The sequence below is a fragment of the Chelmon rostratus genome, chromosome 2 (genome assembly GCF_017976325.1).
Source record: "Chelmon rostratus isolate fCheRos1 chromosome 2, fCheRos1.pri, whole genome shotgun sequence".
Classification (NCBI taxonomy): Eukaryota; Metazoa; Chordata; class Actinopteri; order Chaetodontiformes; family Chaetodontidae; genus Chelmon; species Chelmon rostratus.
In genome coordinates, this window is record NC_055659.1 from 11,541,681 (window position 1) to 11,563,976 (window position 22,296).

The 22,296-nt window shown below is 41.7% G+C and overlaps 1 protein-coding gene across 1 annotated transcript in view; it reads left to right on the top strand.

The window, feature by feature from the left end:
• Positions 1-8,031: 8,031 nt before the first annotated feature.
• Positions 8,032-22,296, top strand: part of gli1 (GLI family zinc finger 1) — a 51,763-nt gene continuing 37,498 nt past the window's right edge. The window contains exon 1 of the mRNA XM_041957143.1: positions 8,032-8,283. The gene's annotated coding sequence lies outside the window, so the exon portion shown is untranslated. The remainder of the gene's footprint in view (positions 8,284-22,296) is intronic.

Consider the following 22,296-nt stretch of genomic DNA (forward strand, 5'->3'; position numbering starts at 1 on the left):
AGTAAACAAAACGCTTTGACATTTGACTCTACAACGGTGGAAATCCAGGCTGTATGTATGCAGTAAATGTTTTATATTTAATCATAAATTCTGCCACTTCCTCGAAGAAACACACTTAGATTTGTGGTTCTGTTTCTAACATCACAAAGCTGTCGGGAGGAAAACAAAAACATACAAAACCATGTTGAATGCTTAAATGTGCCACATGAGATACAGTATATCTACAAAAGCATATAGTATGTTTCTATACACATATTTTAAATATTATGAATATATAGAGGAGGTGTACATGTATCTGTATGTGCTACATTAAGTAATAATATGCCTGTATGTATGTAAACACATCACAAATGGTGAGTACTGTACACAAGACTGCTGTTTTCATGATGTTTTGCTTTTGCTTTATGATGTTATGCTGCCCTCTGGTGGCAGTCACGCAAATTAAAAGAAAACAACGTTTTTTTCCCTTATCATTGGACATACGGTATGTAGAAGCAAACTTTAGCATGATTATTTGCATCGGTGCTATTAAATGTATTTAATGCATGATAAATATATCTGTTGTATTTGTTGTTGTTGTTGTATTTTCTCCACAGAATATTCAGGAATATTTTGGCATGTAAAATATTTGGACTTAAATCTGCATGTAGGTAGTGTTGACAACTGCGTTTCGAGTTAGCAAATTGTTTACATAATTTTACACAGAAAAAATGGCACATAGGCAACAGAGACAGCTGGCCATAACACAGGAAAACTATTATATATTCATGTCATGATATGATGTGATATAAATATCGAAATATTCTCTTTATTTTACTTTATTTTTTCTGTTTGTTTTGCAACATTGCACAAAATTGCAATGAAAATGCAGAATCAAAAACCTTCGTATAGTGATTTAACTTTTTTTTTTACACTATTTTAAACACACTTTAAATATCTTTGGGTTAAAATTGAATTTTCTTCTATTATTCATTGTGAAATAATTAAAAAGAAAATACAAATGGTAAAATGGCCTTGCTCAACCTCAATCTCTTGTTTAAATTGTCTTACAGTTTAGTGTACATAATCCATTCAAAACGGTACTGTGGATTACGCTGACTCTTGTAGTACTACTATCACATAATGCTGTAGAACATTTAACACCCATTCCATTTAAAACCTACTCTCCGCAGTGTCGGTTGCTCAGTAATGAACATCCATTTCTTTGAAGTTAATAGTAAATATTCTGCCGTTACACAAATATAGAAGAGATATTCAATCTAGAGTAACTTGACATTGTAAGGAGAACAGGAGGTGCCTTAGATGATAGGAGCAAGCATTCATTTTTTTTCCACAGAGGAAATGTAATCACACTGCAGAAGTTTGATATAGTAAAGATACATTGAATTAGATTAAAGTCAATGGGGTATTTGTGAGTAAACTGGGCTATTGGGAAAATCAAAGCTATGGTTTGTGACTTTAAGAACTCATTAGTGTCACAAGACTTTGTTAAGTGCAGATTTTGAGTCATCAAGAAGTTGTTCATGATCAATTAGATCTAGGTTATTTCCAATAAAACTAAAAAGTCAAACATTATGCACCTCTCTTACAATGACGTATGATTTCTAATTTCAGACCATTTAAATTAGGTTGTGGTCTGAGATCAAAAAGTTAGGATGTAAATGTTTGTCTGTCATGGTACAGGTAATGTCTTTTTTGAATTACTTCAATGCAACACTCTTTAAAAGCAATAATGTCACAGTTCAACTGAACAAATGCACCGTAGAAATGCTGGAAAATTGTATGTGGCGGCATACTGAAGTTACACCATACAACCCTACTGTATAGGAAATGCATTGCAAACACTTTACAAGCTGCAATTATCGAGCAACCATGCAAATGCAATACATTTAAATTTGAACATGCATTGCAAAAACACTTGCACTAAGTGCACAGTGCATTAGATTTCTTAATGAAATACAATAAGATCTCTGTGCAACTCTTACCTGTCCACCCTGCTGTGACTGAGGCTATACAGAATTCATGCAGACCTCCTCTTGCATTGTTTATTCCCTACAGTCTCTCTTCTCCAGTTTCCTCTCTTCAGTGTGCAAGGGATGAGGTGAAACCTAGTGCAGACAGAGAGCACCTTTATATATAGTATCTGCAGCACTAGCAGCCTGAGACCCCGGACCAATGGGAAGAAAACATGTGCAAAGGACCATCTGCAATGGAAAAACAAATCCTGTAAAAGATTTTGTGGATTTTGCTGCACGGGGGAATGGTGTCCAGCTGCCCCGAGGCTTAGTGACAGATGCTTTCTCTCCTTCTCACTTGGCTAACATGCACGTTCCTCTGTATCCTCCAGTGGCCTTAAATACTCTAAACCTGGATGCTCCTTAGCCTCCACCCATTCAGCACTTTCAGCAGAGAGTGAATTATACTTTTTCTACTGTTAGGCTGTTAATTGAGATGGCTAAGGGGATGTTTACGATTCATGTTACATGGATATTCTGGCGAGACAATCGTGGGAATATCTCATCTTGTCATATCAATGTATATTACTCGCAGCAGATTAAGTAAAAGTGTATTTCAGAAGTGCAAGCAACCACCAATACCACCTAATGGCTTCTACTGATTTAGGATGTGAAAAGGTTCTGTGAGAACACGCGTAGGCCACGTTTCGATAAAAGTGATAAGCAGTGAAATAAGACTTCATTTGGAGCTCTAAGCTGCCACATTCACTTGAACTGAACTTAATGTCATGGCCAAGAGCTTTTGCTCTGCCTTACCTACATTACTTACCTCGTCTCTAATCCATCTAGTGCTCTAAGCCCTCTATGAGCTTTGCAGGAAGACATCTGTAACTTATTTCTGTGCCATTCATCTTTCCTCTTTACGCTTCATTAAGACATGCATTTGGTCTTTTTTTAATAAAAGCATCCCTGTTCGATTCTTGTTTCTGAACTTGATTGCATTTGATAACATCCTTGTTCAGTGCTTTCAAACTGCAGCAATAAATATTTAGTGGGTTACTTTAAGTGTAATATGAAAGGAGTGGCTTACAGCCTCACTGAGAATTATTACCCAATTCTGCAGAGACTTCTAGCTCTGCTGTTACACTAAAATCTGTATCAGACCTTATTTGGAATTTCAGCTATTTTCCACCTGCAAATGTTTATCATCATACTTTATTCTTATAGCTGTCAATGTACACATTTCCTCAAATGTATTCAGATATTGTAGCGTCACTCATTTTTTCTGTGATGTCTCAGATTCTGTAGCACCAGAGTATTAACGTAATGAAAAAGACCATAGAGTTGACCAGATATTGATAGGTGTGGAGCTAGACTTGACAGATGGAACTGTCCCACACCTTCATTGCAACCTCATTTTCAGCAAAAAAAAAAAAAAAAAAAAAGCTCTAGTAGACCAATCTAGCATCAAATAACAGACAGACAAAATTAACAGCCAGATGGTGAGCATAGCGGAGCATTTAGCATCTTAAAAAGCCATAAATATCCATCAGGCGTTGGTGGGAGGAGCTCAAATGAGAATGAGAATGGGATTTACATTTGTCAGGTGGACAGAAACATGACTTTGAATTAATGTCAATGTTGCTCTGTTGCTGCTGGATGTGTTAATAAGTTACAGTTGGCTAATGATACTGTACTTTTAATGCATGTTTTCAGGTTGTCCTGCAGCTCCCAAGTGGCCAAAGTAATCAATTTATGCAGCTTTCTTCCTCATTCACCTTTACAAGTAAATCCTCTGTTCAATATAAATCTCTGTGCATTCCTGTTGAAGTAATAAATAATATTATGTTACTTGACAATACTTTTAGTGTGTTTTCCAGTCCTTCATAGTTCTACACTTAAAGCTTTCAACAGAGGCTGTAATTTTGCCCATACAGAGGTCATGTTTAATCAAGATGATTTTTGTGCATTGTGAAAATTGTGGAAACGTAATCCCCAAAAATATCAATACAATGAATATAAGGAAATACCAAACATAAATGTCTTGCGCGATCCAATAAGAACATCTACTGTATACTGGAGCTGTCTGGATTTGCTGCTTCACCTTTAATCCTCTCCCATTGATAATCTCAAGTGAAGCCTGTGTTGGATTCTCTCCGCAGTCAGATGAAGCATATGGCTCCAGCATCTGTGGGCTCATTTACATCCAAGATTTCCCTGCTTGGCTGCTACTGCAGCGACTAAAGCCCACAACTTTCATTGACAAAATCTGATTTAAGCATTGGCCGTATGTTCTCAATGGACTCCTGCCTCGGCTCAGGTCACCAACTGTTCAGACTTTGACTCAGCTTTCATTGCAGCTTTAAAACAAAACTGCTTCGTGCGTGTAGATTTTCTGATACAGAATCAAACAGTTTAATACAAGTGAATCATAAGTATAGATATCTTTGTCTTTGTGGAGAACAATCTCCCAAAGTTGTCAGGAGACAACAAACATCTTAGAGGAACACAGAGGAGCCTAATGGGAGGTATGGACTGCATGCTCAACATTATTAGACTATTTCATTTTCACAGCTGACTCACACTCTCTGTGCTAGTGGCATCAGTTAAATACAAAGTCAGGGCACCTGAACACGCCTAGCACATACACTGTACATACAGTGCAAAGTGCAAATGGCAGAAGGAAATGTTTCAAACCTTATGTTAATCACAGAACAAAAGCATGATCTCCAGTTAAATCAGAGATTGTAGTAACACTGGGGCCTGCTAATGTCATACACCACATTAAACCAGTGTGGAAAAGAAATTACACATGAGCCTAAAACTGGCTATGAGAACAATAAGAAACTCAGTAAAGAATTATCATAAATTGCTTCCTTGAATCTGACTTGAATGCAAGTCATCCAGCCACAACAACGCAAAAGTGTTTCTTAGCAAAACTACGCACCTGAAATGTTTCTTTGCAATATTCTGTGTACTGTTCCTTAGCCATGCTTGAAAGGCAGTGACAGTCAAGCCAGGATGGGGGGGGGGGGGGGGGGGGGGGGGGGGGGGGGGCAGGTGATTGTCTACTAACGGGAGCAGAATGTTTGCCTGGCTGAAGTGAACATGCTTTTTTGAACAACAGGGCTCAGGCTTCAGGGACTTAAATTGAGAGGTAAAGAGCAATTTAGGATGGAAAAAGACACGGGTAACTAATTGGATGAAAGTTCCACGGAGGCCCATATTGGTCCCTGTTTGTTTTCATGCATTATAATCTGGTGATTCAACTAAGAAATGTTAGCTGCCTTGGAGTAAAATAAGAAATTAGGCAAACCCAGTCCTCCTGTGCATTTCTAAGCAGGCTAATCATGTAACACGTATACCCAGGTGAGTGAAGGATTGATGTTCTAGTTTCAAGCTGCTATAATGGATGGATGCCGCTTAGGAATTGATTCTGTTGGGCTGGATATATGTAGTAAGAGGTCCTCTGCATATAGCAATACCTTATGTGTTTTCTGGCTTCTACTGACCCCTGTTCTGCTCTGTTGCAATCTCAGGGTTGCTGCAAGTGGTTCAGTGGCTAGGCCCAATAGAAACCGTGAAAGGTATCACCGCTGTCCCTCTGTGCAAAGACAATTAAATCTGATTGAGCTTGTGCACGCTTAAGCTGTTGGTGTGGTATACAATATTTTAATGCATGAAGTGACTGATTCAAATTTAATTCCACTAAGCCCGGAGGAAAGCTTTTTGTGCATGGAGGGAGAGTACGCCCTCTGGTGTACTGAACATCTTGTAGAATGACTCCCTCTGCATTCTGTTTTCATTTACATTTTAAACAGCAGCTTTTTTGGAATCTGGCGTCCGACACACGCAACCATGTGGGACAGAGCCTCAGCAAACAGTCAGAAAGTCTGGCTGTTATTGACCTCTGTTGTGAAACCACATCCACAGCTCACAGGAAGCCAAACAGTGATCATCAAAGGTTATTAAGGAGGTAACCAATCAAAACCACAATTCTAACAAAAACACTTGTTGAACTGGAGCTGTGATTACCTGTGCTTTGCTATTTGTTCTGTTGTGACTTCAGTGAATTGTTGCAAGCAGAGTGAGAGGGATATTTGATCCAAATATTGTTATTATGTGCAGGAAAAGCATCAGTTAAACTATTTGTGAGGTGAAAAACTGAGAATGACAGAAACAACTGGTTTTTGCGTTTGCATTACAATCACTTTGTTGCACAAATATTTCTGTAGAAATAACCTATGCAAGACACTTTGACAGACTAAAAGTAGATTAAACTGTTAGAGGGGCAAAAACTTTATGCCAGGCCCTTATTTGGCCCCACACCTGCCACCCTACACTGTGTGTGTACGTTGTTGCCTCCATGTTCCCGTTAAGAGCAGCACTAGCGGCAGACTACACATGGCAGCGTCATTATGTGCACAGAGACTGGGAAACTAATTCATATTCCATTGCTGGAATAATACTAACTGGCCCCAGGTTCTCTCTGTGCCAGATAGTTTGTTGTAATTTGACTAACAAATTGACAAATTTATTACAGAATATGCAGCGTAGTGTATGAGAACACTGCAAACTGTGTTAGGGAGGCTTTGACACACGGCCCCACTCCAAGACATGGCCACAAGATTGATTACTGCATATGCAAGACCTGCTTCAGTTGATGTTGTGCAGCCTTGAGTCCAAAAAAGTTTGGACGCTGTTTAAAACATACATAAAAAAAGAAAATGATCATTTGCTAATCCTTTTTGACATATACTCAATTTAAAACAGTACAAAGACAATATATTTTGTGTTTGACCTCTTAAACTTCAGTGATTTTTGTAAATATCTACTTATTCTGAATTTGATACAGCAACACATTTCAAACAAGTTGGGACAGGAGCAACCAAAAAATGCTCCAAAAAAAGCAAACAAACAAACGGTTTGGAACATTCCACAGGTAAACAGGTTGATTGGTAACAGGTGATAGCATCATGATTGGGTATGAAAGGAGCATCCTGGAAAGGCTCAGTCGTTCACGAGCGAGGATGGAGCGAGGTTCACCACTTTGTGAACACATGATTGGATAAAGGATGTTGCGGGCTTGGGAACACTTTGTAAAACCTTCTCAGTAAACACAGTTTGTTTGTAAATGGCTACATTCTGATTTTAATTACGTTTTAAACAGAGTCCCAACTTTATTGTGATCATGGTTGAACTTTAGTGTCACAAATTGTCTAATAAATTTGACATTAATCAAACTATTGACACACAGAATATTAGGACCCTGGGAGTCAGGGGTCCCAGGGTTTTAGCCCACGATCTCCTGTAAACTCTATACACATATTTCAAGAAATTACACCGCAACTGCAGCTTATTTGATTCTTAAATGTGATTAATATTCTTTTTATTTGTATACTCCTGTCACAATCCGTTTTTTGCCCATATATTACATGAGCGTATGTTCTCTGTATGAAGCAGAGATACAATGCCGTTAACCTGTGGCTCTGGTCCTGGTCCTGAGCTGCAGACTAAACTCCAGTCCATGTTTTGTGGTGGATTTTGGTGGCGAGGCGCAGCAATCTGCAGCATCCCCACACGTAGCCAGCCACACACGCTGTCCGAGAAGCTGCTATGAAGTTACACCATTGAAGTAAACACAAACATTTATAGATAGATTATCCCATTTACTACACAGGAACGCACTTTATATAGACACAGCCATGTCCACACACGTGTTTTATAAAGATGCATGTTGTGGTGTCTTTATATAACTTAACTTAATCGCTTTAAATGTATTCGTATGTACTCACAACGAAAAGAGGCGAGAAATTGAAAATCCGTCAGGCTCGGTGGATAATGTGTGGTGCATGTTAACTTAAAACTGAAGCAGCGTGGTCCTTTTTTAAGAAAAACAAAAAGTGAACTTCCTGTTTCGGGGTGGTCCACAGACTGTGGAGAAAGGGAGGGAGGAGGGAGGAAGAGAAGGGGGTGCGCATTCCCACATTGGCTGTGCAACCAACTCCAGGGCGCTTTGCGGGACTCCGGAGCCGAACATGGGGTTCATTTTTGTCACCGTTTGCGTAAAGTGACTCTGAAAGGGGGGGAAAATCTGTGGAAAAGCGCTTCTGAAACAGGATAAAGTGTCGGTTTCTGTGCAGAACTCAGTCATCTCCATCCGAGTGCGTGTGCCAGAAAGCGGAGAGACAGAGAAAGAGAGAGAGAGAGCAGGGAGGCTTTACTGGAAACCCAGACTTTCACAGTCCTTGGACACTCTGAGCTCTTTCAAGGACTCTGGGACTCAAGTCAAGAAGTTTCATGCTGAATATTCCTGCATTAACCTGAGGTAAGTACAGCTGGTGATTCATGTTGGCTTTTTAAATAGCGACCACTAATCAATAAATCACAAGTTTATCCACGGTTGGATAGTTGTGCTTCATTATTCGGCACTATAATAGTTACTTTCGTACCTTCTGAGGTGGCTTTGTGTTATTAGTGATGATATAGTAAATCCTCTTTCTGGCTCTATCCTTCCAGGTGATTGTGCGTGACTTTTACGTTTTGGACGCGTTGCCTTAACTATGCTGCTTTAGGTTGCGCCAAGTTTCAGCAGTTGAGTTTCATAATGTTTGTAAAAACTGGCCAAAATGTGTAAAGCTTCAGCCACTGTGTTATGCCGGTTTTTGTGGATTCATTCACTTGGTTCAGCGCAAAGCAGCTGTCCTGTCTTCTCTGTCCATTTGTGGAGATGTGGAGGAGAGTAGTGCTGGCCCGGGCCAAAGTTTGTCAGAGTTCAGACATCAGAAAATCTGCGCCTTCTTTCTTTTCAGCGTTCATCTCTTGGGGAGCTTTTCAGGGCTCTGACAACAAGCAAGGCTTGAAAATCATCTGGCACCAGCGGAGGGAGGCAGGGCCACCCGAGAACAGCTGTTTCTTGTAACCTGAAATACTTTAGGTGCCAATATCTTCTCCAAATGTGAGTTTCTGTCAGGACACCCACAAAACAACATCATCGCTGAGCGCTGTGTGAGGCTTCAGGAGGCAGAAAGCTCCTGAAAGGTCCCCTCAACTGACCATGAGTAACTCACTGGTTTCCTCACATGCTGGCTGAATATTTTTCTTAGTTTCTATCTTTTGGACTGATGAAAAAAAAAAAAACACGCATTGAAGCCGCCATCCATCTCTAATCTGAGATAGATGATTGAGTCTAATCTAATTATCTCTATAAGAGGTGACTGTAGCTGCTAATGTGGGAAGATTAGGCCGCCGGTCTTCATGTAGCGGCCCTGGACTGAAGAGCGTCAACACTGGACTCAATAGAAGAGCCAAACACTTATTTATGCCGAAGTGACAGTGAGAAGTGCTGAGCACACAAACTCACAACCTCTCTAAACAGTATGTGCACAGACACACTCACAAACACATAGAGAGAGAGTGTTTGTAAGTCACAAAGGGTCTTTAGTGGATATCCAGAAACATGAGAGGGAAAGACAAAGATTTACTGGCAACATTTGAAGTGAAATTGCGGATTATCGGCCAAACAGCCATCGTTTTTAATTGATTACAGGAAAAGAGGCCAAAAAAGTGGTCAGAGGTTTTTCGAAAATTACGAAGCTGAACAGAGTTTCTGATTACGCCTCAGACTTTTTGTTTGATTACAGGAAAACAGAAAATGTAATCCAGTCATATTTCCAGCCGCAGCGCAGTTTGTAATCCATTACAGAGTTAACACTCGGACCCTTCTCAAGGTTGAGACGGGGGGAGTGTTTCGAGGGAGGAAAGTGCACTTGTCCTTTGGCCACGTGTGAAAAGCTCTACAGGGGAGCTTCCTCACGCTCCCTGGTCTTTATCAAGTGTGTTAGGGCCAAAAGGCTCCTTAATGGGAATGCTCTTAAACAAATAGAGCATACAGGAAGCAACTGTCCTCCTATCCAGCCACAGGAGAGGGCTAATCTGGTTTATCACCACCATATCAGAGCGGCGATAAGTCTCTATCAGCCTGAATGCAATTGAATTTGGTGGAATGAATTCCTCCTCCAAAGGTATTTGGAGGATTTTAAGGTGGATTGTTTATGAAATCTGTGCTCCTTAAAGCAAAGGCAGTTTGAGCGAAGACAGTTAAGAAAGCAAAATGTGGAATATGAAGGAGCTCTCTTAGCAGCTCCCTGTCACATGAATGATGTGGACGTGTTTAATTCCTGTGTTGCCACCAGTTATGTGACACACGGGTACCCAGAGGCAGGCAGCAACAAGTGGTGTGTTTTTGTCCAGATTCCATTTTGGTCCGCTCAGCAAGAAACATGCGTCACGTGATGCCTGCAACCCCCCCAACAATCCTCCTCCTCCCACCTTCTAGTGAGAGGGAGGTGAGGAGGGGGAGGGAGGTGAGGGGGAGAGAGACCACCCTCATTGGGATCACAGCCCCTCAATCAGACCCTTTCACACCCTGTGAACCTGAAACAATCAGGGTTTAATAGCAGCTGTCTGTCTGCGCCGGCCCCGGCTAAGACCGTGTAGGCTCGCAGCGCTGAGCCGACCGGGGCAGACCGGCCTGGGGATGCTCCAAAGGACACAAGAGCAAAGACGCGCACTAACACTCCTTTTCTGTCTTTATCCCCTGCTACTCTTTTCTCTCCCCATCTTCTGGTTTTCCTGCCATACTTCAAGGCAAGAGACGGTGCGCTACCCCCAGATCGCCGATGTCAGGGTCTGGTATTTGAAGGTTATTTTGGTTCATCGGATTGAGTTTGTGCTGTTTTCAAACTGCTGCGGGGTTTTATTCACGTTGTGCGACGACGAGACTGCAGTGAATGGATTCGGGTTGTTGTTTTGGTCATCTCACTGGAGCCATCTGAATATCACAACAAGAGGCCACAATCAGAAAATAGTTGCGTACGGTCAGATGACTGTTTCCTGTTCATAATCCCTCTTCCCACAAATATATAACATTGAACTCATCAAATAATGCTGAAATGAGAATGAATGACACCAGAGGGCAAAGGCACTAGACACTTTAGGGAGCTTGAATTGCATTAGCCAAAGGGCACACATAATAGAAAGGGGAAATGTTGCAGTCATGGGAAACATTCTGAAAATCATTGTTCATGGTCATTTGGAGCTTTCCCACCCATTAGAAGGCATATTAGAGTAATTGCAGCAGTGGAGATAAAAAAAAAAAAGATCTACAGAGACAATCAGTTCAAAGCAATAGATGAATGAGAGGTTTGCTGCAGTAAAATGTTGTTATGCGAGTGGGTGGATGACGGGAAATTTAAACCGCGGTGTTGACTAGACAGTCGACAACAATCAGGGCATCCCATAAAACAGCCTTTTTGCCAGAGACAACATTGATATTGGGTGATTTTGCAGAAACCCTGGATAATGTTCAGTGACAACTACAGTAGGGTTAAGGTTAGCAAAAGACTGTGGTTATGGCAGATAAAGTGTGGTTACGGCATGGTTAGGATTAGGCAACTAAAATGCTTGGTTATAGGGAAAAAAAACGCTGGTAGAACATGAACTCCAGTCTCTGACAGTAAGGTTGGATGGGAATCATCCACCACCCCGACATCAACTGTGTCTCCCAAGAAATTTCAGTCATATATGAATAATTTGAAATGGCAAATGCGTTACTATAGCAACATCATCCCTGCCGTATTCCATGTTATACCATCATGATGAAGAAATGCTGAAATGTGGACGAATGTGGAAGTTGCTGACTGACAATAATTTTGCTTGTTTTGCCTACAGTACACTCTTATAATACAATATCTACCCATAACATCCAAAGGATGATTAAACTCAGTCACATGATTAAAGGCACTCACAGCACTTAGGTTAGGCTGAGGTCTTGGTTTAATTAAAATATCGTTATTAACTGAAACCATGGTCGTTCCCTAATCTTAAAGGACCAGTGTGTAGGATTTAGTGGCAGCTAGTGGTGAGGTTGCAGATTGCAACCAACTGAATACTCATAGCCTCACATTCCCCTTTCCAAGTGTGTAGGATGACATGCAGTGGCTGCTAAAAATGCAAAATGAGCTCTCTAGGGCCAATGTTTGGTTTGTTCTTCCTGGGCTACTGTAGAAACGTGGTACAACATGGTGGACAGTTTTCTCCAAGAATGTGTTTGGCTAATTATTAGCATACAAACATATTTTGTAGGGAACAGGGTTGCACATCTCCACGCCATCACTTTCCTCCTTGCTACATCCCAGGGTCCAGTACTTCCTGCTGGCACTGAGCTGTCTTTTAGGGCGGGCCTGGTCCCTCATGTGGGAACACTCCGGTTCAGCCATTGCAACTCTAATGCCTTAATACGACACATGAAAGGTCAAGTCACATGTGGGGCAGCAGCCAGCGTGAAGAACGATGTTGGTCGTATTTTACGTGTAGAAAAAGCAGTTTTTTTTTGCGTCAGCCAGTGCTTGGGGGAATGTGTGTGTGTGTGTGTGTGTGATACAGATTTAAGCACGCTGCTGACAGTAAGAGGCGGAGTGCATCCCGTCCCCATCGTCCCTCCTCCTTCTTTGAACGAGGGTGGCGGTTTTTCATACATTTGCGTGTGTGCACGTGTGTAAAAGCAGTTAGGCTGCTAACTATCGTCTCATGTGGTTGATATTAGAAATCAAACCAGCTCTAATAGGATCCAGGTGAGACTGTGAATAGCTTTCATATGCCCAAACAACCCACGCTGATTCTTACTCATTTCCCACTGTTACATTAGCTCGGTTTGCAACAATGGGCTTGTGGTTGGCTTTTCTTTGAGAGTCGGCTGTGGATGACAAAGGCGAAGCATTAGCAGTCTGTGTGGGAGTTGGGGAAAATGCATCTTGTGACTTTTCAGGTTGAGATTCAGTCATTTGAGTAGATGAAAGTGAATTGTTGCAGGTTTAAACTGTGTGCGAGTTACAACGGGATGAATTTGTTGTTTACAAATTGTGCTCGCGGGTTCATTCATAGAGTGAACGCTCGCAAGGTTCTGTACCTGCATGTGTGAGCGTCTTTGGCCGTGTGTGTGTGTTTCAATGTGTGTGTTCTCAGCCGCTGATGACTCACGGCGTGCTACCCTGTCGGCAGGCAGAAAGCGAGGAGGAGGCGGTGTTTGTTATTTTACCAGGTTGCCATAGCCACGGTGCATTCGGGTGCTGCCATCATCGGTGTAATTACAACACAGTGTCTGACAGTCACCCTCCTCGCCATCGCCTCTCTGACGTCCACCAGTAATAGGAAAACTTGTGGTTCCCTGCATGCTGTCAGATAGCCGGGGAGGGTCATCCCAAGGCATTTGTTGTGATATGACGAGTTTTTGAAGCCATTTGTGTTCACCTACACAGAAGAACAAAAAACATCTGGCTGAAACTCTGCTGCTCCACATAAAAAAATGCTTTCTTTTCCTTCGTCCCTCTCCAACAAAGCAGCAATTTCTCATTTTAACTTTAAGTGGAGAGGTTACATTATTCCTCCTTAACAGTTTGTATGTAAGTCACTAAATTTCCAGCGCCGTTTTATGTGATAGGCTTTTACTTTTTACTGCAGCTGGAATAATTATGTTCAACTTCCACGAAGCGAGGGAGAGACGGAGTGAGAGAGGCTGCAGTTGAGAGAGAGTGCAGAGGCTCATCCATGTTGCGTGTGTTCATGATGAGCCTTCTGGACAACAACTCTGTTATCTGAGATGAGATAGCAGCCGAAGATCCTTGGCTTGGCAGATGTTCTTGGGCAACTCGCAGTTCCACATTCCACGCTCTCTCCCTAATGTACACAGCGAGTATCTATAGATATTCATTTATAAAGGAACACGGACATTTATGATCACTCATGTAGCATTTTTAACCTTTAGACATTTGGCATGCACAAAGACGCTATATGATGTAGCTGCACATGAGGGCTGAAAGCTACTTGATGTTGTATTAAGTGCATTATTTATTGATGCAGCTTCAGTGAGTGCTTTTCAGGGCTTTTGTAGCATTTCTAACTTTTTGCTATTGGTGCAAATAGGATACCCGGATTTCAGTTTTGATAGCAAAGTAATACTTTTTCAATAACTTAGATGCTTTGATAAAATATGATAAACTGTTCATCTATATTAAAAATAGATAACTTTCCCTGTTTGATTTTTTTCTTTTTTTAATAAGAAAAAGCAAACAAGACTGTAAATTTGTCCAAGCATTCAATTCCATCTTTGGATATTTTGACATTTATCAATATTCTGTATGAAGGACACACTTCAGTTCAGATGCTTATAAAGTACTGAGTGTTGATACCCAGCCTTACTGTAGACTCTGTAGTGTAGAGAAGCATTTGCGTGTTTTCATTTCCTGGTTGCACGACTGAGCATTGGATTATTAGCTGCTCAGTGATCGCATAAAGATCTTGCAAAATATGATTCGAGCAATCCCAAAATCTCCAAGTTTGAAAGCATGAGTGTTCTCAGCTGTACAAACCTTCCATAAATATGTGTAAAAAGATTTTTTTTGCAGCTTTTGAAAAGTGAGTAAATGGAGTTTAAGTGCATTTACCCCAAATGACACCTCTTTTTATATATTTCCAAGGAAACTGACGAATATCTCCATGTGTTCCAGGTTTATAGAGTTGCAAAAACTAAATTTTAAACAATGGATGACCCAAACCGCACTGGCATTGTTGCTTCGTATTGCATGTTTATGAGAAAGAAATAGTGTGGCCAACCTTCTTAGACCACAAAGAAGATGGATATTCTATTCTATTCGTTTTGTTGCCTCTCTTCCAAATTTTCCCAGTTCTGTGTAAATCTCCCTCCTCTCCCCCGTCTTTTAAAACGTTCGCATTCTTTCTCCTCTTCCTCCGCTGCTCAGCCTCTTGCGTCTTTTTCTATTCCTGTTTCCCTGCCCTGTATGTAAGTGACAGTTGTGAGAATCTACAGCGGCTTGCTGATGCCACGTTAACCAGATCAGATGCCATAACAGGAAGTCGGTCCACATGCATGGACGCAGCACAGTGACACACGCGCATGACTTACTATCAGTGCAAGCCAAATGCAGGCCGAGCCGTCACCGGATACACTGACATGAATCTGCTGTGGGTCGAAGGTAGCTGCACCCTCAGTCAAACAGCCTCATATTTACTACAACAGATCTGACATGACTTCCAGTCTGCCCAGCGCTTTGATCCGACTTCCAGGCTATGGAAACTCACAGGCTCTCACCGAAGATTCAGAGGAAGCTCTGCACCTTCTTTTTAATTTATCAGGAACATCTGTTGATTGTTTTCGCGGCAGAAACGATGATAAATCTTCTCTTAAAGAGAAGCATCTGCAACCAAACAGAGCTCATTTCAGCTCAAGAGCTGTACAGCACATGATTAACAAAAGTGATGTGGTGTGCTTGTTTTGTTGGTTTTGTGAAAGCCTAAACTGAACTGACTGGATGTTTTCTTCTGTAGCATCAAATTTTGTTTACAGTTATGTTCCCTGTGGTCCGCTGCCATAAAACGTAAATGGAAACTAGCAGTCTACTTTGTGTTGAAGCTATTATTGAGAAAATAATTCCCTTCAGGAAACAACAAACTATAGGAAGGTTGTGTTTTGTGACATGTAATTAACTTTGTTTCAACATAGCTTCGCCGTCGTCTGCTTTACAGTAGAGAAGATGAAGATGAATTTCTTATGAGGATCATACGGTAACAGAAAAACACAGTTCCTGTGCATTCGCTCCGTATTTTCAAACTTAATTAAGCCTTTAGAAAAATAATATTATTGGCACGCGCTGAGAAAGAGCTTTCTATTTTCATTAACAGTGGAATTTGTTGGAAAGGAAAGAAGGGCAGAAGAGAGTAAAGGGTGAACGTGAAACATTTCATAGTGAGTGTGGAGGAGTGAGAGAGAGAGAGAGAGAGAGAGAGAGAGATGCAGATTGTTTTAAATCCGCAGCGAGTCAGGCTCTCAAATTTATGCCCATGGGCTGCTTCTTGGGTGGGCTGCAGGGAGGGCGGCGCGCTAGCTGGAGCAGGGGAAAGTTGCCGACTCCAGACTGCTCGCCTCGCTCTGAAGCTTGGCTTTTCCTGCTGGAACACATTTACAACTCAACCGTCCTGACTGGCTGACTGACTGCCTGGCCCTGCCCCGCCTGACTTAACTGCACCGACTGAGCTTTCTGCCGCTTTGTTGAGCAACCGCGGCTCGCAGTGTTTTAGGTGGCATATCTCACTTTAATGACGCCTCTCTTGTTTTTTAAGTCTGGGAAGCCGCTGGAAGCCGCGGCAGAACCGTCGCGAGCACGCCGAAGGTTTCACGAGCGAGAAATTATGACGTATTTTGCAGTTTCTGTCGTTTGTCAAAAATGACACTTTATGAAGCTTAAAGGAATTCCAGGGCTTAAACTGGTTTCCTCTGAGCAGTTTGCGCTTGAGAAGCGTCTTTACCCAAGAACTTGGATCAGATAAGGCATAATTCTGGCTCCTCTGTGTTTCATGCCAGCAATGACTGTTTGTTTTGCTCAGCATGAGAAAGATCCGGGCCCACATCTTGCCTTCGAGTAGATTCCCTCATGTTAAGGTTGAAGGAGAGGAGCTCATCAACAGCCGGCTATCAGGCTGTGTTTTCCACAGTGGAGATTCAGAGCTGGAAACAAGCTGCTCATAGTGGTGTCAGCTTAACAGTAATGAAATAAAAAGTGAAATCTAGAAGGAATCCTTCACTAGAAATTCAAGGATTCCTTATGTAGCTCTCTGACCAGTTGAAACATCTACTGCCTTTAACAATACACACCAGTTTGAGCTCTTCCTCCTCCCTGTGTTGTACTTAAACACTGAGAGGCCTGTTCAGTGCTGAGTTTCTCTAACTTCTGAGAACAGGGAGGTTTTCTCTGCCTCAGTAACAGCGCAGCACTGAATGCACAGCGAGGGGATGACATCAGCAGCATGTAAATCAGCTCGCTGCAGAGCAATAATCTAAACTTCAAATTTAGAGGCTGGTCGGTTGGTTCACCACGATAATGTGCTGACAAACGCACGCACGCACACACACACACATGTCCATGCATGCATACACACTACAACAATAAGAGGCCAGAAGGAAGTAAACAAGTGGTTGCGTTAGTATGAACAGGGCTCATTTATCTTCAGATTTAAATTCTTGTCAAGGCTTTAATCACAAAATTGTCTGTCTTTTTAAAAAAAAAACAAAGTAAAACACACATTATCCTCTAAGTTAAAACATAAAAAGTCTGATTTTGAAAAGAACAGAAATGCGTGTGGGTGTGTTTCTGCTTCCCGGCAGTTTTGGTTCATTCTAGCCTGTGTGTCTGGCTGCTTTGTGAGCTAATTCGCTCTGAAGGTATTACGGTTATTGGAAGGCTTGTAAACCATTAAGTCTTTATTTACAAGAGAAAGAAAAGAGGGGTCTGGGTAAGTGCGTGGGGGCGAGCTGGGTCTTGGTATGGGCGCTGACCCCACTGTAAGCGATCAGAACAAGTCAATTTCTCAAGCAGGCCAGCGGGACATCTGGTCCTATTTGCAGCAAACTGCAGACCACTCCTCAATTACATAATTGTGCCCATTAATTACGTGAGGAGGGCCTTCGTTTCCTGGTAGCCAGTAACTAACAAAAAGAGAGCCAGTAAAGAAGGACTCTGAGACACACATGATTATAGTGTGTTTGGTGAAATATGAAACATGGGCTCTCAGGTTTAAGAGCAGCCCAAGGTTAAAAAGCCACATAGTATATTGTGTTTCCAGCGTTGTGCGGAGAAGAGTGCGTGGGTTCATCCTTGAAGCTGATGCAAATCTTCCTCTTATACGTTGGAGTTGGGTTTCAGAGTAAAGCAGGAGTGACGTGGCAACACAGCTGTTGGTTAAACACCGTTCTTGATGTTAAAATCTTGAGGCAGTTTGTTGTTTCTTCAGCATCAGTAGCCACTGTTTTTGGCCACACACAAAGCTCCCTGCAGGTCGTTTCTCCCAGAGAAGTGGCTCACCTATGTGTTGTGACTGGATGGATGCAGGTGTGATGTCTGTGGTGGGTTTCACGCCGCGACTGTGCTACTGAGGAGAGCTTCTGTTTGACTGGAATGCATGGTTACTGTAAAAGCTTCACCATGATTGGAGAGAATCTAAAGGCTGTTTAGAAATATCAATGACCCTGTAATACTGAATAGTGTCCTTTTTGGTTTCCAGAAAGATTATTTTGCAGAATTCAGCTAATTTTAAGGACCAGTTTGTAGGATTTAGTGGCATCTTGCAGTGAGGTTGCAGATATCAACCAACTGAGTACACCTGGCCTCACCGTCCCTTTTCAGGTGTGTAGGAGAACCTATGATGGCTATGGTTTGTCCATTCTGGTCTACTTTAGAAACACAGCGGACTCTGGAGAGGAATGTCTCTGTGTATATATATATACATATATATACATATTTTCAGGTAGTGAAAACACAACAATTCTTATTTTCAGGTGATTGTACACTAAGGAAAACATAACTATCAATATTCTGCCAGGAGATCCCCCTAAATCTTTCACGCTGGTCCTTTAACGTTAAGGTTCACGTTTTTGTCTGTCTTAAAACAGCACTCACATGTCATCCAGTCCTAAAGGTATTTTAGTATACTGTGACACAATTCTAGGGCTGCAGCTAACAATTATTTTCATGATCAATCGGTCAATTAATGGTTGTTGGTTTAAAAATGGTTTAAAATTTTAGGGAATAGTGAAAAGTGTCTGTTATAAGTTCCAACATTTCTCACATTTGACATCCTCAGATGTTTTATTTTGTGCAACCAACAGTTCAAAACACAAAGATATTCTGCTTATTATCTTGTAAGACAAATAAAAACACATTTGAGAAGCTGGAAACTAAAATGACTACAACTATTATTCAACTGTACAAATAGTTTCTGATTTTAGAATTTTTTGTCGATCAGCTAATTGAATAATTGATTAATCAATTGATAATCTTTGCAGCTCTAAACAAACCTGTCCTTTGAGCTGAGGATGCAAAACGCCACCAGCAGGGATGCAAAACGGCATGAGTTGTGTGGTTCCCATGCCGTGAACTGACCTGCTGCTGCACTCAGCATGAAACAAATGTTGGAATGACAATGCGGCTGTCGCAGCTGTTGTTTTTTCAGGTCCAGATCTGTTGTCCTCCTCCTCCTCCTCCTGTACTGCTTTCTCCTGATGCTCCTCTTGTCGTCGTCGCTGTCTTTATGCCAGGGGGGCGCGGAGCGGGATCCGCCTGTAGGACAGCAGCTCACACAGTAATGCACCTGCCAGCAGCAGTTTGAGCAGAGCGACGGGAGAGTAACCAGTGGGGGAGAGATACTGTCTTTCTGTGAGTGTCGGAGAGAGACAGAGAGAGGGCAGGGCACAGTGAAAGGGAGAGGCTGTGAGAGTGAGTTTCTTGGTCTTTGGACTGCGGGGAGGATCGAGGTACCATGCTGGGCGTTTATGCCAAGGCTTATGGGACCAGACTCAGCTGAATACACAGAGGGTCAACAGGGATCCACGCTCAATTTTCTTTTCACACAGAGTACAGCGCTGTGTGTTCATACTGTGATGGACTGGCGACCTGTGCAGGGTGGATCCCCGCCTTTCCCCTGGTGCATGCTGGGACAGAATCCAGACCCTGAACAACAGCAGAGAATGTATGAATGGATGAAAAGCCCTGCCAAAATCTTTTTCTCATATCACATTTTCTATACATCACACAAACGGGGACATTATACATTAAAATTTTCAGTTAAGTCCTCAAACTAAACAAGATTTCCAACACCCATCGTTAGAGCTGGTTGATTATTGCCGAAATCATTAATCATGATTATTTTGGTCAATAATAATCATCATTGACTTTGGAAACATCATGCATTTATTGTACTTTTAAGAAATAGTAATAATAAATTATGGATATCCTCAAACTTTGAATATAATTCAGCTAAAAAACAAATAAAACAATAAGTGTCTTATAATAATATGCAATAATAATATATATAATATATATTTTTATGTCATTCAACTCTCTCGTCCTTTTTGGCCACTCCAAGTATCTGTACCGTAGCAGCACATAACGTGCATCAAAATGCAGTGACGCTTGACCGCAGTGAGCTGGACTGAACGTGCCACAGCCTGGCTGAGAGAGCGTTTACCTTTAAGGGAGAGTTGAAAGCACGCCACTGTAAAGGAAAGGGGTGCGCTGGATTTCTAACACAAGACGAAACGAGAGCGTCACTGTAGAACGGAGTATTCGTTTTGCCTCGATTATGCTGTTTTCGAAATGATTAAAAACCAAAACGGTAACTGAATTTTTTCAGCCCTGCCCATTGCAGGAAAGTTTCACAAGCTTCAGAAGTTGGCCAATTGATGTGGTAGCTGTGAATTACTTTAGAGGAGCGGTTCTCAACCTGTGGGTTGGGCCCCACTCTGGTGGGTCACAAGATAAATCTAAGGGGACGTGAGATGATTGATGGGGTTGGAAATAAGAAGAAAAAAAGTGCTGCATGCCTTTAATTTATTTTTGGACTTTTCTCTCATCGTTTCTTTTTTCTTTTTTGAGTACTGCTTTGTCATAAGTTGTCACGAGCCAAAAAGGCTGGAAACCACCACATTAGAATGCACATGTACAGTCGAACATGTTTCTAAAATGTCTTTTTTGAAGTAAGTAAACTTGAAGTAAAATACTGATTTTGTGAATGTACTACAAAAAGTGACAATGTTTTGTCTTTACAACACACAGTATGTTAGGTTTTTGTACCATATACATCAATTTTTCTTAATTTCAAAGTAATGTCTCTTGCTTGACTCACAGTTTTTGTGCCATGCACCACTTTGCATTTGTATTATAAGAAACAATAGAGTGCTCACAGTCTGTGTCAGTGGTTGATCATAAAAACCAGTACAGTCTCCCTCCAGTTTCTCCTCATGTGACGACTCTGCAGCAGGTTGCGACTTTGTCGGATTTCCCGACTGCTGATTATTTCCACAGCAGTTAAACCTGCTTGTCCATCACTCTGTTCCCGTTATTTCTATTCAGGACTGGACAGGCAGTTGTTCTGCTGTGGCACATTTATTGGCCCTATTAGCTAGCACCTGTAGTCCATTAAAGGCCCTGGTTTGCTGACTGCCTGACAGATACATACTGTCTTTGAGTTCTCAGCGTGGTGAGAGGAGCACTTCATTTGGGATATGAACAGAAATTTGTTATGCTGTCGAGAACAATCGCTGGATGTTCAAAGTTTCAAACACTGAAACCCACAGGATCCCATTCAAAGGGGTTATTTATCGACTCTTGTCTTCTCGCGCAGCTGTGCAGCAGAAATGTGGTGAGCACTTGTGCGTGTCAATGTGTCTGTGTGAATGTTAAGTGTAGTGTGCATGTGCTCTGGCGAACAGTGGGCGAAGGGTCCCAGATGTGGATGCTGTGCGAGGAGGGAATTTGTTAGTGATTAGCTGAAGTTTTGGGTCCAAAGCTTGCGTTTTGGTGCTGTAATTTGATTGGCACAAACACTGAACTACTTTGTGTGAAGAACGCTGTATTAAAATATCACTTTATATAAGTAAAATTTAAAGCATCATTCAAGCAAACCAATGTAACGCTTGCAGAACAGCTGCCAGTGTGGCCACAAGTGACAGCTCTGATATGATGGTGGAAATGTAGTTTCACAGCAGCACAAGTAGAGAAGAATCAGCAAGCTGACTCAGAAAGGTCGCTTACAAAGCAGTGTCTATTTAAAGTGTGCAAAGAGTGCGTGGAATTAGACAAGGCTGGTGTTTCTTATTCTTTTAGAAGTTGCATGTTCAAACTTTAAGTCGTTTACAGTATGTCTTGATGTCAGTTGTTCATTAAACACCAGGTCATCTGCACAGCTAATTCCACCAGAAACTAGTTTGACACATAAAGTGAACATAAATACAACTATTCACAAATTTTAAGCTTTGGTATATTTCACACACAAAATATATGTTAATTAGTGAGCTTTAGGGATAATGGTAGGCGCACTTTGTTCGCGTTGAACAGAGGCAGGCTAGCTGTTTCCCAGTTTCCAGTTTTTGTGCTAAGCTAAGCTAGGAGACAGCTGGTGGAAGCTTCATATTTGCAGTACGGACCTGAGAGTGGCATCGATCTTCTCATCTGACTCTGCAAGACAGCAAATGTCTTTCATAAAATAAACTGTTCCTTGAAGTGTCACCACTTGGCATCACTTGGCATCAAAAATCAGCCATCATTACATTCCATTGTCCTAAAGGAATCCAGTGGCTCTTAGACGACGCACTGTCTTGATGTTTTTCGTGCATCTTTTTCCTGCAATCGTCATTTCAGTAACTTTTAAGTAACTTGAGTAGCACTAACAAATCAATGAGTAATCACAAATCAACTCATCAGCAAGTGATCCC